This window comes from Adiantum capillus-veneris, chromosome 13 (assembly GCF_014529385.1).
Source record: "Adiantum capillus-veneris isolate H3 chromosome 13, ASM1452938v2, whole genome shotgun sequence".
Classification (NCBI taxonomy): Eukaryota; Viridiplantae; Streptophyta; class Polypodiopsida; order Polypodiales; family Pteridaceae; genus Adiantum; species Adiantum capillus-veneris.
In genome coordinates this window covers 20,628,212-20,647,804 of record NC_140943.1, presented here as the reverse complement: position 1 = coordinate 20,647,804, position 19,593 = coordinate 20,628,212, and the positions used below count along the sequence as shown (strand labels likewise).

Here is a 19,593-nt window from a genome sequence, read left to right as displayed (position 1 = left end):
TTTAGCACGCACCAGCTCCAAAATTAGGATTTTAGGTCAAAATGGACCTTTTATATGAATCTGACCCATTCATACATAAGTGCCCACAGTGGCCGGTCATAGCAAAAATAATATAAAAATGAGCACCTATAAGACCGACAAGCCAAGTCCATGACTCAAATAAAGTGATAAGGCATCCGTCAAAGGTGATAGGGTATATGTAAGTGGTTAACATACCGCGATAGCAAATGGGTTGTATCTTGAGAACCCGTATAAGAAAGAGTAGGCTTGTTTACCAGCCACTCATTCAAGCACATGTTTTGTGATTGGTAAGGGATAGCTATCCTTTATTGTTGCAACATTCACTTTTTTGAGATCTACACATACAAGTAATTTCTCATTTTTCTTGGAGACAACGATAATGGGTGACATCCAATCAATGTGTTAAATCTCAAAGATGAACTCCACCTCTTTAATCTTGTCAATCTCCTCTATTATTCGTTTGGAAAATGTGTCATAATAGGTATATGGACATTGTCTACAAGGTTTGGCATCAAGCTTCAAATGTCTCATAATAGGTATAGGGACATTGTCTGCAAGGTTTGGCATCAGGCTTCAAGTGAATTGTGTGTTGACATATGGATGGATCCACCCCCTTGAGGTCTTTGTAAGACCATGCAAAAACATCTCTATACTTCCTGAGGAGTTGTATGAGAAGCTCTTCTTTTTTGTGCTCAAATCTCTTGCTATCTAGATTGGTCTTGCAACCTCTCCAGGTTCTGCTAGCTCTATTTGTTTTATATTTTCTGGGCCATCATAGAATTTGTTTTCTTTTTTGTCCTGGATTGGTTGAGTCATCACCATTTTTCTTTCTTGGATGGTGAATTTCTGATAGTGACAGGGGACATCCATATTCATTAGGAAAAATGATGTGGACTCTAAAAGGGGCCCTATAAGGAGGTTTGACTTTGCTTTTCTTGTCCACCAAAGTGGATACCCGGTGAAGTACATAAATGCTTTGTCAAAACCCTATCAACCAACATATCATTGGAAAGATATTAGAAATTAGGTTCTAAATACCCAAACTCGAACAAATTTGGAGTTGATTTGTAGAAGTTATGGCCTCCCCACTAAAGCTGAAATTTGGGAAGAGATTCCATTTATAAGACGGAGTTGTCACATCAAAACATATTTTAGAATATAAGAAACTTGATGGCATGCTATATATCAATGGATTGATTTCAATGAGTACATTCTAAATCCAAAAGGTTCGACAAGTTTTGATTTCATTTGTAAAATTTTTACCCTGTGTCCATTTTGGACAAGAGGGAGAAAGTCAAAGTCCTTATAGGGCCCATTTGAGAGTCCAAAATTTCCCTAATGTTCTATGTTAGTGCTCTTTCCTTCCTCACTTTCTAGCTCCATTGTCCACACTTCCTGCAGGGTTTTCTTGAGTTCTTGGTATTATTTTTTACGCTCAACCATCCATCCCTAGTGTTTTTGGTTTCTTTGTTCTGTGTCCTTTTTAGTCTTTTGAGCTTGCTTCCTCAAGCTCCTGGCACTTTCTTTTGTTCTTGCATCTTGTGTTTTTATGAACTGACCCAAGATTTTTTCTTTGACACAACCTTCTATCTTTACAAGCATCAAAAATTGTGTTTTCCCTTTCCCTCTCGGCATCGAATTTCCTCTGGCCAAGTTCAAGGTTATTTTGTGTAGCATTGTTGTCACCTAGGTTTTTGATCTATAAAATCATAAAACCCGACATCAATTATGGTTTCTTCTTGGTCGCTTGGATTTTTTGAGCATTCATCATCTACGTCTTCATCATACTTGAAATTCTCCCGAGAGTCATAAAACAACTTTTCCTCTCTATCCTCATCTTGTTTCCTTAGTTTGGGTTCATTTGAGGCTTGATCCTCAGCCTATTCCTCAACTACAATGACCATGTAATATGGAATCACATCATAACCATCCTTGTTGCAGAACTTGGTTGTGGGACTGTCGGCCACTACACACACATCTAAAGTAGCCAAAATGTGCTCCCATCCTACTGGCTCTATTTTCTATTCTAGAAAGGTCTTTGGGATGTAGTCTTTATCTTCTAAAACCTTTTCTAGGATACACTCCTCCTACTTTAAGCTTCCACAATCTAAATCTCTGCACATCCATAGTTGTTTGGACTTACCGAACCGTGCTAGGAGTTTAGAGTCTACTAATGTAGCTGAATCAAACTCCTTAACTGGCCTTTTGGTTATATCCTTATAACTATGATCTTTTAGGTTTATCCTGGTTGTTGTTTCCATGTTTCTCAGGTATATATGGTAGTAAACCCAATCCTTGACCATCTTTAATTGTCTCATGAATGGTCTTCCAAGTATGATGTCATAGTTGTTCTTCTTGCCAAAATTGACAATGGAAAATGTTTAATTATATTCAATCCTGTAAGAGGTGACAATTACTTTCTTTAATAGCCCTAGATCCTTTTCTCCATATACCCATCTACAAGATGCAATTTCATTCTTGTTGCTCTTAAAGCCAATTTTCTCCATTTTTTCCATGTTTCTTTTGTATCAATGGCTACCCCAGCTCCACTGTCAAGTATTGCCATGGTGATTACACCTTAAAATTCCATAGGAAGAGTTTTGTTTCCATCTTCTCCTTGCAATATTCATTGGCTTTATTCAATGATACTGGCTTGGTAGTAAGATGAAACACACATTTAGGAATTATGGGAAAAATGCACAAAAATGGGATAAATTTTTTTTTGGTTCTCTATTTCTTGAGGAGAGGTAAACAATGTTTTAGGATGCTCATTGTGTTTGTATGATGCTTTTAGTGGTTTGCATGGACTAGAAAAATCACATGTGATGTTAAGCTTTTGAGCCTCATAACTACAAACTTGTTCAAAAATGACTACTTGTAAACCTTTGTCCTCAAGTATGATTCCCTAGGAGTAGACATTGTGTCAAAATAGAACTTCAAACCCAAACTCTAGGTTCATTATGTGCATGGTATTCAACCATGTCGCTATCCTTGTCATGCTAACAAAGAAAAACGAAGAAGTGTTACAATATAGAGTCATGGGGATTATATTCTACACAGTGTAGACATTTTTATTGATGATATCCACATTTCAATCCTCATGGTGTTTAGAACCAAATTGTTCTGACAAGAAAATATCGATCTTCTACCTCAAACTTGAGATTAAGGCCCATTGTATAAGCACTCTAGAGTGAAGTGTCCAAAGTCTAGAGCATACTCTTGAATTCTAGAGTCCAAGGCCACATGATACTCTTGTAGTTGAAAGACGAAAGCATGCTTCTAAGACAGGTTTCAAACTATGTGAAACTAGGGTCCGTGCAGGGTCATTCTTCTAACAAGGCAATAAGTGATTCAAGGAGCACCATTGGTTTCTTTCTCAGACCTCCCACAAGCTCAAACGGCCTGAACCCCCAGGATTGAACTATGCCCAGGGCCTCTATCAGCAGAAAACATGCATGGTCGTTGATCTCACAATCTATAGCTTTTCAGAGTGGTGATGTTGTCAAGTCCTTACTTTTGATTTGTTGTTTGAACTTTGTGTATTCGCAAAAATGAGCCTTGGACACCTTGTGTGGACTGCAGTGACACGAAGAAGCTTGAGCTGGCATGCAACACATGGGCACTTTGAACCTACCGTGAGGCTCGCTCATTCGAACTTGAGGTCGAGAGCCTTTTCAAAACATAAACAAAATATTAGCGATGTATAAAGGTAAATGATATGCAAATGTGATGGGAGTTCGCTTTAATTTGAATTTCAAACATGACAGTCGGCAAATATGATGGCCGAGAGCGGGGCATGCCGTCACTGCTCCACATTTCCAACCTTCTGAGACCTCCTCACCGAGGTGCCTCAGCTTCCTATGCCTCACCAACGTGACTCAAGCGTCTCATCAGGTTGTGTGTCCAAAATTCTTGCTTCCAAGAAGGCCCTTCCTATTCACAGAGGGTGCGGACTGCATGATGCACCCTCTTTCTACTTCTGTGAGATGCCACAAGGTATAGCAGGCTGTGTGGATTGCCGATTTTGTTTCCTTATCATTTATTAATCGCAAGTCTATCATACTGAGAAGCCTTGTGCATATATAGCCTCTGTTTGCTTGGTGATAGCATACGAGATATTTGATCTACAGAAGATCAAATAAGGCACACCATATTGAGGGTAGTCACGAATTGGATCATCTGTGAGCTCCTTCATAGATACTCTCTAAATAGAATCCTGTCATGCGGTGTAGCCTTGTGCATCCGAGCCTGAGCGTGTAGTCGACATGACGCATGGAGACATTGTAGGGAGGGAGGGAGGGCATCTACTCCTCATGCAAGTTGGAGCTGGTCCTAATGAGCCCGTCTTCCACCAACGTACCTGGACTGCAAAGCCATCCTGTGCGGTGGAGCCTACAAGTGTAGTTGACATGGCGCTTGAGGGTATCGCAAGGGGATAGGGTCGGCATCCACTCATGCAAGCTAGAGTTGGGCCTAATGAGCCTCTCTTAGACCACCTCCACTGGAAAGACAACCTGCTGCGCCTGTTGTGCCATGTGCTTGCCTTCCTCTACTTCCATTTCTAGTGCACTATACTCAATACTATTCTACGATTCAATCACATTTTTAATATTTTAAGTCTTCCATTTCCTTACAAACCATTCACGCTATAGCACGTAATAGCTTAAGACACATCAACTTGAGGACAATCACAAATCGAAGGCCACTTTAAGGTCTCTTTGCGAACGGATACACCAAGCGCAAATCATACCTGAGAAGTGAATCATGATGAGAGATTCCTCTTTGTGAATGATCATGTTGAACTACTTGAGTCACACTATCTCATGGTGACAAGAAAAAATTTATCCCTCTACTACAAACGTTTGTGAGAAAACGCTATAGGTGATCAAAGCAGTTGGAAGGCACAGTGCTAGCAAGATATTTCTAGTATAAGCCAACTCTCTTCTCTCTCTCTCTCTCTCTCTCTCTCTCTCTCTCTCTCTCTCTCTCTCTCTCTCTCTCTCTCATATTTCTCTTTTTGTATCTAGCAAGGGTAGAGGCTTGAACTCAAGTTCAAGCCTCCACTCCTATTCCTCAGGGGTTTAGTCTCTACCCTTTTTGTACCTAGCAAAGGTAGGGGTTCGAACTTAAGATCGAGCCTCCATGTCTTCTTTTATTTGTTAAAGGTTTAGCCCCTATCATTTTTGTATCTAGCAATGGTGTAGAGGCTCGAGCTTAAGTTCGAGCCTCCACGTCTTCTTCTATTTGCTAGGGGTTTAGCCTCTACCATTTTTGTACCTAGCCATGTTAGAGCTTCGAACTTTATTATGAGCCTGATGTAAAGGCTTGTACTTAAGTTCGAGCATGCACACCTTGTTCGTACATGCCATGATGATAGAGACTCAATATTTTTAAAAGTGCTTGTGATATAAAAAACTCTATGCTAGGTAGCTTGGTTTCCATGCATAAATGCATTTTTTCACCTCTAACTGAAACCAAATGCATGTTTTTCCCCTCTAAAAAGGCCACTAATTTCAACAAATTCTTAACGTTGTATCCGAAAAACTTGTTTTAAGAGGAGTTATTTTATTGGGATAACAAGCATCTAACTCCTTCCTATAGACATCCAAGTGCCCTAAAGTCCTTGTTATATTATGACTAGAGGAGAGTTCATCACATTATTTAGAGAATATGATGAAGTGATGGTCTTTTCAAATAGATTTAAGTATGTCAAAATGAAAGTGCCATCTAAATAAAAAGAAAATAAAATTGAGTGTGCCCGCAAATAGATGATAGATCAAACTGCACAACAATGTTAAGTTTGCAAGTAGCATTATAAAAAATGGGACTTGAATAATTCTCAAAATTCCTGAATATGTCTTATGAGGTTTTTTGAGTTCTTGGATTCCCTCTTGAATTCATGATGAAGGATCATTTACACCAAAATTCTCCAAACAACTTCCTACCATCATCCACATGTTTGGTCATATTTGTAATAGCTCAACTAAAGTTATTATGCATGTCACTGACATTGATATTATGTCTATAAGCTCTTTAAAGTCAATGAGCTTCTTGGAACTACAACAACATCTTATTTGGCCTCTTGTTCTCCCATATAAGATGGTAGTGTTCTTAGCAAATGGGGTTGGCTATCCATGGATTGTACAGATCCTTGGTCTCCCCAATACAATTGCACTTCTAAATTCATTTGAGATCCAACCTTAAATTCCTCTATTGGTGTAATAACACTCTTTTTGTCACCGTTCTAGTTTACACATTTGCTTAGCTCACTAGCTTTGTTGTTGGCCTCTCTGACTTGTTTCCACAGTTTGTCAAGACCATATATTTCTCTACATTCCGTATGTATATCTAGGTGAAATTCCTTGGAAGAGTTATCTGTAGTATTCAACACTATCCTTGGTTCTTTTACTGGCTCCTTGAGCTTTGGTCCATGCTCGTGACTATGATCTGGCTCTATTTGCTCATGGGCTGGTGGGATTATTGGTGCTGGTGGAACAATGATTAAATCCTTAGGTTTTCGAATTGGAGGTCATTTTCTCGCACATTTCAAGTCTTTGCTTCTCTAGTTCTGCATATGAATATGTCATCCACCTTTGTTCTAGGTTTTATTGTTTTTAAGTCGTGCTTCATATGCTTTAAGGAGAGAATCTAATGGTTTGTTGACCTTTTCTACCAATGTGGATCCTCTTGAACTAGTGCTCTTGGTTTTTTCAACTATGTCTGGCTCTGATACTACCTCAGGGGTTCCCTTTTTCACGTTGGTTTCTCCTTCCAAATTCCTTAGTTTTTCCTTTGTTTGTTTCAGCTTGTTGGTTGAGGAAGTTTGTTCACGTTCCTTTCTAGCTTTCATTGTAGATTTTCCAACCTTCCATGTGTTTTGTGGACTTTTTTGCTCAATGCTAGGTGCATCGATTTTTGGTTCTTCAACGATGATTTTGTCAACTACTTTTTGAGCCTGGGCTCTCGTGATCACCTGGACTGGTATTACCATTTTTTTTTCTAACCCACTACTAGATGGTATTGCCTCTAGTATATTTAATGTTACTTTTTCTCCTTTGTTCAGGTTCTTTGGGTAGTCGAGGATCAAATGAATGATTCCACACTCTAGGCAATAAGCATTTTCCATAATGATTTGATCGTGAGGACAATCTCTCATCAAGTGATCTCTACCACACTTTTAGCACTGTCCCTTGCGTTGTTCAGGTGCTCCTTGAGCAGTCCTTTGTTGATAAGTAGGCCTTGATCCCACTAATCCTTGCATTTTTATAAGCTATATCTACCTTCTTCTTCCAACATGGAAAACAATTGGTGGTCCAACTAATCCAATCATACTCCATGATTCTAGCGCTTTTGGTTCTTTAGGTGGACAATATCCTGGTTTTGTCATATATCCATTGGGATCCTTGTAGTATGCTGGGATTGGCACTAAGGCTTGTTCCTTAGGTTATTCTATTATTGGTGCGTATCTAACTCCTACAGGTCTCGTTCTTGGCAATGGGGGTCATTGTCCTAAGAATGGTTGTGTTCTTTCAGCTCCTACTGGCCCTCACAATCACAAGATATTTGCATTGCATTTGGAAAGATTACTCTCAAAACAATTGTTAGCGGGTCACTGTGATGGACGTCTATAGCATATCTATCTGGCACTAATATAATGTCAATACTCCATGTAGACTCTTTGAGGTTTTCAATCTCAAGAAGTGAACCTTAACAAACAAACACACCAACTCAACAAGCAAACCAACACTCAATGATTGGGAAAATCTTCCTATGTCCTTTCACGCCATTTTGGCACTTGAATAGACTTAAAATGCAACGAAATTTTAGGAGGAGGTCTAGGACACCTAGGGGCACTATCCTACCAAGTCTAGTCGCAATCCGACAAGGTACCAAAATCACGATCCATCATGAAAAAGGTCGTGAAAATTGTAAAAGACGAGGTCGCCCTATGGTCTAAGAACACTCTCCTATGGTCAAAACGTCAAAAAATGGTGATTTAAGCACTCAAATCTTAAGATTAGGCTCACTAATTTGTAGTCGCGAACCACAACAAAATTGACAATGCTTACACTTGAATGAAAGATCAAAGAGAGGGGAACACAATGCAAGTTTTGGAATTGAAATTGGATTACCCAATCATTAGAAAAGTTGAATACAAGTTGAAGCAACCTTGTAGCTTGAGCGTACATTTTCAGAGCTCCTTTCCTCTTCTAAAGATAAGTCTCCCTTTACATTAAAGTTATTGACCTTTATACCTAGGGATTTCTAAATGGCCAGTGGCCAGTTCACATGGACCTTTACAATTATCATGACATAATTAAACTTAGGAAATTGACCTATTACTCTGGAATTAGGACTTACCTAGAGTATCACTACACTAGCTCGAAAAAATAATAGAGTACAAATGTGTGTCCAGTTACATGTCCAGCCAAGTGGGCACCCGTTCCGTCAATCCTCTAATATTTTCCCCTTCCTAGCTCATGTCGTCCCTTGACACGACCATGTGCAACCTTGTTGTTAGGTTTGTTTGCAGCGTTGTCTTCAAAGGTGGTCTTTAGCTTGGGAAGTGCTTTGTTGTTGATGACACTCCCCCCTTCCTTGAGTTCTTCATATCTGTTGTGTTCTTTTTGATGCGTGTTTTGGACTTCAATTGTCAAGTGAATTTTGCATCTTGTTGCCTAATCTTCTTGTTTGTACCAGTTTTGGCCGTAAAAATTTCGTGTGATGTGTCTGCCTTTGTTGTTGACTTGGAATAATTCACTAGCTTCAACACTATTGATCTCCTTATGTTTTGTTGTTGAGAGCTCTCTTGCTGATGTTGTCATTTCTTGTCATTGTAGGCCATTCTTTAACTTGCCATTTTTTAATGGAGCTTTGTTGTCACCCTTGAAGATAAGAGATGCTCTTGATAAGCATATGGAGAACTGCAACTATAGGCTCTCTTTGACGAATGACTTGGGTAGCCATTTCCTTATTGATGATGTAGAAGGAATATATACAAAAGCGTAGTGATGGGTGTCTCTATATTAGGTTTTGAAAACCTGGATGACCAAAGGTAAAAGACCGGCGAGAAAAAAGTGCCTTTGGTTTACGCTCTTATTGGAGTTGAGCAGTTCCACTTGAAGTACCTATCATGCAAGGTGAGTGCTTGGGAGAAACAAAGGAAGAGTGCCTAATGCAATTGTCAATTATGGGACACTGTATGTGCATATGAGAAATTTGTCAAACAAAAGCATGCAGTGCAAGATGGAGTTGATGTGGGTGCTTCAAGGAACAAATGTAGCACATGTGACATCAAAGGATGTCGCAATAGCTTCCACGTTTCCAAGAAGGGTTTTTGTTGTAGAAGCTTCTCCACTCATACCTCACCGTGCTCAGTGCGTGAGTGTCTTTTGAACTTCCTCCTTCACTTCACCACACATAATTTATATAGACTTCAACTCTTATACTCACATATACCATCATGAGTAACACAAGGTAATTATGCTCAACCTTTCCAGCTTGAGCAGTACCTAGAATAACTAAGATGCTTAGACCATATAGAATATTACATGAAGGTTTGGGACTAACACCTTGCTCATTAGTGGCTTAGCTACCCGACTCTTTTATGCCATGTATGTTTAATGGAGACTTGGACTTACGTGTTCAAGGCCAGAAACCCAATTCCATAAGTTCTAGAAATTTAGGCCTCTTTCATTGTGTTGGTCTTTGAATGCCACCATTTTGTCTAGTAGGTTGACATGTTTTGGCTCCTCTTGACTTGCTTGTCCTATGTTGACACTTCTTTGTGAAACAAGTCCTTCAACTCTTGTAGGGATTGATGTAGCCTTTGTGTTATTTCCCATGAAAAGCGGTTGAATCTGTGTGTGGGTTCTTTGTGTTTGAGTTTCTACAAGAAATTTCGGAACCCACCTTGTATTTGGTTCGTGTGTGACCGTCTTTTGCATTTTCTCCTTTAATGACTTGATGGGCACTAGGCTTCAGTAGCCAGATGTGATGATTTCCATTGTAAAAGCCTTGATTTTGTGGTTGATGACGAGGTATCCATCTATAGATTGTAGCAGCCTTGGTTGCAATTGGCTTCTGTTGGATGTTGGTTGTCTTTGATTGCTTTTGGGTAGAAGCTTGTGCTACATGATTACTCTTGGTTGTTCTACATTGAGCTATAATTTTTGGTAACCATATTTGAGTGTTACCTTCATAAAATCCTTGTGCTTCAAGTAGCTTGACTGGAATCATCCGATGCTTCACTTGTTTGTGTTGGGTAGCTTGACTGAGGTCTGACTTCGGCACCCATACTTGTCACATTGCTTGTTTCTTTGATCTTTTCTTCTACCTCTTATGGTTGTTCTTTCTTTTGCTTGAGTTGTTCTTCTTTCATTGAAATTGGGTCCTTGACTTTGATGTGCTTTTTGGCAACACTTGCTTCATACTCTTTGTCTTCTTTAGGATTCTTTTTTGTGATGGAAACTTTGGTTGATAGACTTTTTGCTTTGGTCTCGATTGCATTATAGATGGTGTGGCTCTTGTAGAGGCTATGTTGGAAGTTGATTCTTTTGTGGATTAGCACCTCTGTTTTTGAATCATCTATATGATGTGGTTCCATAACATCTTGGGCTGCATGGATGAGCTCCTTACACATTTGCAACCTCTCTTTTTCATACCATGGATGAGGATACGTCATCCATCTATGCTCTTGGGTTTGATTGGATTTTAGTCTAGCTTCATAGGCCTTCAAAATTACATCTAAAGTTTCAAAGACTTTGTTCACCAAGATTGAACCACCTGAGTTAGTTGTAATGGAAATGGCCTATGAACTTTGACAATAGCGGAGTTAAGAGAATTGGAGTGAGCATTTTTGTGAGATCACTTTGAGAACATAGAGGGTGAACTTAATTGATGGTAGCAACATGAACATAGTACTTAATTAACTTGGCAGGAATAATACTTTTGCAAGAGAGAGAGTATTAGAGAACATGACAATAGTTGAGGACCGGATTTACTTGAAGCCGGTCCCCCCTCCAAAAGGCGTTTGTATTATAGATTCTCCCATCAAGAGAGACTTGGTACAATACAATATTTGTGTTTCTTGTGACCTTGGTATTACTATGAAGGTGGAAAGCTTCATGCATCACAAGCATAACATAAAATCTGCAAAAAGCATTAACTATCGCAAGCTCAGTCCCAAGGCCTCAAACACCTTTGAAGGTGGAGAGAGCTAGCGGGGAATGAGGGTAGGGAAGAGAAATAAGAATCATTCATAAGAGAAAAAAATAGTTCCTCACTTATTATCACTCTTCTTGCTTAGCATAGTATTGAAGATGAAGAAGATGGAAAGCTTAAGCATTGAAGTATGGCTCTTGGTTGGATTTGCATTCCATAGCCAAGAGTGTTGGTGTAGACTCTCAACTTCTCAACAAGCTTGGAGAAGGAGATAGAGCTCTTGCACTTTGTACTTCACACAATGAGAGAGTGGGTGTGTGGTTGTGGGAGAGTATATCCCCTCTCATGCTTGGTCCACCTCTCTCTCTCTCTCTCTCTCTCTCTCTCTCTCTCTCTCTCGTATTATTTAATTATATCATTTGGACATGTATCCTCTTTTTCCTTTTTGAGAGAAGAACTTAATTATTTAATTTTATGCATCTAAAGTCTCATTCAACCCCTTTAAAGCCAATCCAATAGGATTCAAGCACATCATGAGGGCCACATGTGGAGGATTTTGACATGTGTCTTTTATGCTTCTTAAGTCATTTGGTTTGAATTGAATACTTCAAGCACTTAGTCTTTCAAGCATGGAAACCGTTCATGCCTCTTGAGAGTTTATCTTTGAATTGAACACTTCAAGAACCTTAGTCATTTAAGAATAAAAATCACCTCAAGATTTGGGCAAGGTTCCCACAAACACTTTAAGTACTTTAGTTAGCAAGCCAACAAGCACCTCATACTTGGGTAGGAGTCCCACCTCAAGGTTAGCCCTAGATTGCCTAAGGTCAAAGGAATTTTTAACACTAACGTTTGGAGGTCTTCAATGAAGCTAACCCTAAGGTCTTTTAAGATCCATTAGATGCACGTTGCTCTTTGATAGACTACCTCCTTTTGGACCCCTATTGAGATGTAACCATCTCTCCTCTTGGTCCCTTGCTAAGGTAAATCTAGAAGCACTTATTGCACATTGCTCTTTGATAGACTATCTCCTTTTGAACCCCTATTGAGATGCAACCATTTCTTCTTTTGGTTCCCTATTTGAGATAGGTCTAGAAGCACATATGCATATCCTAACTCTTGGTTCCCTTTTATCTTCCCATATTAAGTGATCAGTTTAATATGAGATGATCATTTGGTAAAGTTAGATATTACATTTTATGACATTACCTCTCTCTTGAAATCATAGTCGTCCTTGACTATGAGGTGGCGAAGATAAAGCCTAGTCATTAGTCCATGTTTCTTAGCGGGGATAGAGGATCCCTTTTTACCCTATGGCATCATTCCAAAATGAATGAATGATCCATTTGGTGCTTGGGAGACTTAGCTGCCTCAAGCATGTCTTCTCTTTAGTCCATATCATACTTCCGAATTAGAGTGACAAGTTCTACTTGGTGTTTGGAAGACGTCGTCAGCATAAACATGATCCTAAGCATGCATACTTCTTAAATTTTGTGCACAATAAAAGAAAGAGAATGAGTCTTTCAAGACAAAAACATTGTTCATTCAAAATGCATTTTCATTTTCTTACTCTAGTGTAGCATTGTAAGCATTGACAAGGTTCATATTATCCTTAAGCTAGGTTCCTTGCATCCATCTAGCATCTTTAAGGATAATTTTTAAACTTAACAAGATATCATTGGATAATGTTACCGTTTCTTAATTCCTTGTATTTGTGTCGAAGAATCAATTCAGACTGCAACACCTCTTCTTGATCTTTGATCTCTGGCGGGTCCTCTATAATGGGTTCTATTTTTGTCTCTCCTTGTAATACTTGAGTAGGCTCACATGGTTATCATTGTGAATGATTCAATGGTTGGGAAACTTTAACTAATAAGACATCTCATTGATTGGTTTAAGAATTTTAAAAGAAAGGACCATAGTGTTTTTTTGCTAGTTTAGCATAATACTCTTGGTGGCTCATAGGATTCTTGCCCGTAGTATGCCTTAGATGAGCTTTGAGAGACTTGAGCAAGACCCAATAATTTTTCTTAAAGGCTAAGGCTCTTCTGTGCTTATTAGTAGCAGCTCTTTTTGCCTTTGCTTTGAGATGGATATAACCTCTTTTAATATTTGGAAAAGATTCTTGTGAGTCTCGGCTATATTCATCATCAGTAGAAGCGAAGATCTTCCCATATACTTTAAGTAGTAAGGGACTTTTGGATATTTCCTCTTTATCATCGAAAGGTAATTTTCCAATAGAAGTATGTACAATGTCATTGTACGTATACTCTATAAGAGGTAGGTGCTTCTCTCATTGAGAACATTGAACCAATTTTATGACATAGGATTTTAGTAGATCAAGAATCGTTAGATTAGTTGCTTTACTTTGATCATCCGTTTGTGGATGATAGGCCCAAAGAGAAATTTCTACTTCTTGCCCGTAGTATGCCTTAGATGAGCCTTGAGAAACATTAACAAGACCCAATCATTTTTCTTAAAGGCTAAGGCTCTTCTGTACTTATTAGCAATAGCCCTTTTTGCCTTTTCTTTGAGATGGATATAACCTCTTTAATATTTGGGAAAGATTCTTGTGATTCTCGACTATATTGATCAGTAGAAGCAAAAATATTCCCATATACTTTAAGTACTAAGGGACTTTTGTATATTTCCTCTTTATCCTCAAAAGGTAATCTCCCCATAGAAGTATGTACAATGTCATTGTACGTATACTCTATAAGAGGTAGGTGCTTCTCTCATTGAGAACGTTGATCCAATTTTATGACATAGGCTTTTAGTAGATCAAGAATTGTTAGATTAGTTGTTTCACTTTGGTCATCCGTTTGTTGATGATAGGCCCAAAGAGGAATTTAATCTACTTCCTAGATTCTCAAAGACACCCTTCTAGAAATTATTGGTCATCCTAGGATCTTTGTCCAACACTATGGATGTTGGCAAGCCATGATACTTAAAAATTTGAGATCTAAAGAGGGTTGCCATTTCATGTGCCTTAATAGTATTTTTGACAGGCATAGAGTGTGTTTTCTTGCTAAGCCTGTCGATTGAAACAATCCAAGTTTCTTCCCTCAATCAAATTTCAATTTTTGGTATACCACGCATTTTGATACATGCCCTTGTATGTTTACTTTTCATGGTAGACCAACAAAATTATATTTCTACTCCTCGAAGAGTAGATTATGGAATCCTTCTTTGCCACGCATAAGAAGCATGGGATTCATACATGACTTTTTTATTGTATTGGTGAGTAACACATAGACTATTGTCGTTTGGAAGATAACCATCCTCCAAGGTGAATGGTTCTTTTTTTCTTCCCTAATGCAAAGGCTGTAGTTACGTACTTAAAGTCTCAGTCAGTAGCATACTCATCTATCATAAAAGATAGATCATTGTGAGTTTCTATAGACACCACATTTATCCTTGGCCATTGTGAAAGTGCATCGAACACTTGGTTGTGCTTGCTAGCAATATGAGTGTTAACCATCGATGTCCACTTCTAGTAGTCATGGTCCGGGCTTGTAGGTCCAATAGGAAAAGCATAAGAGTGATCATCGATGAGAGACACACTCTAACTGGAACATTCAAGGGTTAGTTGGCTAAGCATGGGTGCCCAAGTGTGAATGGGCGAGCTCATATAAAAGTCACATAAACCTAAAAATCACTCATTCTCTCATTTGTGCAATTGAAGAGTGCTCTTGCTCCATTCCATCTTCTTCTTCTTCATCTCCTTGTAAGTGTGTGTGTATGCGTGAGAGAGAGAGAGAGAGTACAATCGAGCATTGTGACAACGGCACGGCAGCGATGAGGCGGTTGAGCGCAGTACGACGGTAGCTCCTTCTTCTTTGTGGCGAGGAATCCTCCACGAAGGCGAGCTCTCTTGAACTTGCTAGATTAGTCTGGTTGTGTGCTTGAAGCCATTTGTGGCTCGCAAACAATGTACGGCAAGTCCCTTGCATTGACATGTGTGACAGACACACACGTTTTTGGCACCGTTGCCGGCGGGGAAATGCCCTATATTAAGCTCAAGTAGCACTCTATGCTGCTTTCTGGTGCATTATGATATGTAGAAAAGGTAGATAAGCAAGGTGTGTGTGTTGAGAAGGAGTTTTTTTGTTGTAGTGTATTGTTTTTGTTAATAAGGTGTTGAAAGGTCCTTTGTTTTCTCTGTTGATAAGGTGTTAGAATTAAGGTAGTAGATCTAAAATGTTAGCTCTCTGTAAAGTACAGTAAGTAGATCTATTAGCTCATGAGTTGTTTTAGTACTATGCTAGTGTGTAGCAGTAGCGATGCTAGTTGTAAGTAGCTAGGTTAGGTGTGTGTGTGCTCGCATGCGGAGCGCGGCCGCGACGACCTTATTCCACAAAAATAAAAAAGTAAAAAAATTAAAGGTAGGATCGGGATCGGGATCGGGAATATTCCCCAAGCCCACGCTGAGGCTCAGGCCTCACTCACCCTTTAAAATTACTTATTTTAGCATCACGCATAAGTAACTAGAGTGCTTCGTTAGCCGCATTTGTATTAGATTGAATTGAGCCCAAGGGTAGGAGAAAACAAGAACCCAAAGGAGAGAAGCTTGAGAGAGAGAGAGAGAGAGAGAGAGAGAGAGAGAGATTGTGCTTTGTATTCCACAAATCCTATTATCTTAAGTTGACATAATCCTATGTTTGACCAATAGTTATAAGATGCTCAATTTTGACCCAAAAAATTAATATACAATGTGCAACGGCTTGTCGCCGGTAGAAGCGCACATGCAGCACGCTTGTGCCTCATTCCGATTGGAGATGGTGGGAAGACAGCCCCTTAGAAAGAGGAAAATCCAATGGTTGACGTGCAAGTCTGCAGCCCAACCAGCACGCCATCGTCTAGCATCGGATTCTCCAACCCACTGAGGAGAAGCCAAAGTCCTGACTGTGCTTCCGTCCTTCAACTAAGTAAAGTGTCACTGCTCTCAAAGTGAAGCTACTCTCCCTCATGTTCCTCATCATATTTCTTTTTTGCCCTGCTGTAAGTTTCCTTGAAACTCCCTGGTGTAAGTTTCTTTGCAACTCTAGAACCTGCGTAAACGAGTCCATTGGTTAAGGAGAGGAGAAAACCCCAGCATGCTCTTTTTGAAGCCAACATGAACTGGCATTTGCCATCGCCACTATCGAGTTGTCGAAGCTTGAGATGGATGCACATGGCAAGTGGATATCACGCTTTTGGGTACGTTGCTTTGCCTACAATGCTGTTGGAGTGAGATGACATCCTAGAGAGGATACCCATCAAAAAATTCTCGTGCTATCGTGATGGTACTACATTTCGCATCTGCTGGAAATAGTCTAGAGTTTTTTGGCTCTGTTCTTGTTGTGAAAGCAAATCGAAATACTCTTGTGCCTTGTCAAGAAGGCCACACTTGCAATACATGTCCACCAATGCAGTTCCAACAATGATATTTTGATCGAGCAGTCCCTTATCTACAATCTGAGCATGCAGTTCTTGGCCCTTTTTTGAGTCTCCCAAGTTGCCACAAACTTTCAAAGCAAATACAACGGTGATTGCATTTTGAAAAAAGGCCTCCTCATTGCATCTCTTCAAAATGCATCAAAGCTTCTTGACAATACCCTTGTTCAACATATCCTGCAATTAGGGCTGTCTATGAGACCACATATTGAACAGTGAGCTAGCCAAAGTCTTCTTGAGCTTTTCCAATCATGTTGCACTTTGCATACATATCTAACATTGCAGTACCAACAAAATTATCTTGTTTTAAAAGTTCTTATTTGATAACTTCTGCATGAAGTTGTTGACTTTGCCTACTTCTCCAGAATGTCACATGCTTTCAAAGGAAAGGTAAAAGTGAGCCCATCTGGAGATATTCCCTATTTTTGCATGCCTTCAAAGCAACCAATAGCTTTCTCTCCATGCCCGTCGCCCATGTTGGACATAGTCTCCAATCATGGTATTCCATTTAACAAGATTCGGAGATGAAAGCTCACCAAACACTTCTTGAGCTTTCGATGGTGCACCGCATTTCACATACATGTTGACTAGCTCGCCAACAAAAATTGTGCTTCAACAACAAACTTCTGGTGACAAGATGTGTATGCATAAGACTGTCTCTGTGCAAATCCCTTATTTTTGCACATTCCTTTAACAAGGAGAAAACAAAGTCCTGATTGTGCTTCCATCCTTCAACTAAGTAAAGTTTGTCACTGCTCTCAAAATGGAGCTCCTCTCCCTCCTTGTCTTTCTTTTGTGCCCTGTTGGTAAGTTTTATTTGTAGCTATTTCACCTGTGTAAACAAGTCCATCGGTTGAGGAGAGAAGAAGACCTCAGTGTACCCTTTTCAAATCCAACATGAACTAGCGTTTGCCATCGCCACTACCGAGTTGTTGAAGCTTGAGATGGATTCACATGGCAGGTGGTTGCCATGCTTCTGGGTACACTGCTCTGCCTACCATAATTTGTATACATATCGACTAAGACAGTGCCAAGCACGACATCTTTTTCAACATACTCAAACTAACAATATAAGATCCCACAACTAGTGCATTCCAAGAGGCGACATTCCGGACAGGAAGCTCCTCAAGCACTTTTTGTGCTTTCTCAAGCGCATCACATTTGGGATACATATTGACCAACACAATCCCAAGCATGACATCTTTTTTCAATAGTCTCTGACTAATTGTGAAGTTTTGTGCCCATATCAGCACCTTGTGCAGAGCCACATGCCTTCAAGATGCATACATAGGTGATTGCAACTGGAAAGAGGCCCTCGCGTCGCATCAGTTGAAAACAACCTAGAGCTTTCTGGCTTGCTCTCGTTTGCGCACATCCCGCAATCAATGCATTCCAAGGGGCGACATTCCAGATGGGAAGCTCCTCAACCACTTTTTGTGCTTTCTGAAGTGCACCACATTTGGCATACATATCGACCAAGACAATGCTAGGCATGACATATTTTTTCAATAGACTTTGACAACATTTGGAGGGACACTCTGAGATCGCATCCTATAGAAACAATAGAATGCATACTCACCATCCTCATGTTGAGCATACCCTAAAATAAGAGCATTCTATGTGGCTACATTGCATTCTGGAAGCTGATCAAAAACCTCTTGTGCCTTGTCAATAACGCCACACGTGCAATACATGTCCACCAACGTAGTTCCACCAATGACATTTTTCTCGAGCAGTCCCTCATCTTCAATCTAAGCATGCAGTTCTTGGCCCTTGTTTGAGTCTGTCAAGTTTCCACAAGCTTTCAAAGCAAATACAAAGGTGATTGCATTTGGAAAAAGGCCTCCTCGCTGCATTTATTCAGAATGCATCAAATCTTCTCGACAATACCCTTGTTGAGCATATCCTCCAATTAGGGATGTCCATGAGACCCCATTTTGAGTTGTGAACTGGCCAAAGGCTTCTCGAGCTTTTCCAAACATGTTGCACTTTGCATGCACAGTACGATATCTACAAAATTGTCTTGTTTTAAAAGTCCATTCTTGATAACGTATGCGTGAAGTTGTTGTCTTTTCCTACTGCTCCAGAGATGCCACATGCTTTCAAAAGAAAGGTGAAGGTGAGCCCATCTAGAGAGATTCCCTGCCGTTGCATACCTTCAAAGCAACCAATAGCTTCCTCTCCATGCCCATGTTGGACATAGTCTCCAATCATGGTATTCCATGTCACAAGATGGAATCTCACTACCAACAAAAATGTCCTTCACCAGCAAACTGTGAATTTTTGTGCCCATATCAGTATCTTGCGTAGAGCCACATGCCTTCAAAATGCCTGTGTAGGTGATTGCATCTTGAGAGAGGCCCTCGCTTCGCATCAAGATTCTACGTGCGACAATTAAAAAAGCGTGACACAGCCGCATGCCTTCAAGATGCCAGCGTAGGTGATTACATTTGGAGAGAGGCTCTCACTGGATTCTATGTGACATAGCCACATGCCTTAAAGATGCTTGCATAGGCGACTGCATCAGGAGAGAGGCCCTCGCTAGACTCAGGTGCACGAACGTCTTGCCAAATTTTTAATAGCGAGGAGAGCAGCCACGTGGGTTAACGTGGAGCCAGAATTGCGATTTGTCCTCCTACGCTAACAAAGTAAAGAAGACATCCAATTTCCAAAGGATGCGATTGATCCTCTTTACTGAGATAACCTTTGATGGAGACTCCTGAGTCCTGCCTAACATTGGCGCTACTTAGGTATTGCGGTCGCCAACGATGAAGACAAAAAAAATGGACAGTAGCAAGGAAAACGTCACATTACATCAGGCAAATGCCGCAAATCTCTCTCTCTCTCTTTTCGCTAGTCGCATGTGTTGTCGGAGCTGCAGTCCACACCTGCCAGAGCAAAGAGGTTACGCCACGTGTCTAGGTCAGGATGTGTGTGTATGAAAGAGAGAGAAAGAGAAAAGAGGTTACGCCT

General features: G+C 40.0%; 1 pseudogene; it reads right to left on the bottom strand.

The window, feature by feature from the left end:
- Positions 1-15,818: 15,818 nt before the first annotated feature.
- On the bottom strand, positions 15,819-18,812 carry LOC147443681 (pentatricopeptide repeat-containing protein At2g39620-like; annotated as a pseudogene).
- Positions 18,813-19,593: the final 781 nt, after the last annotated feature.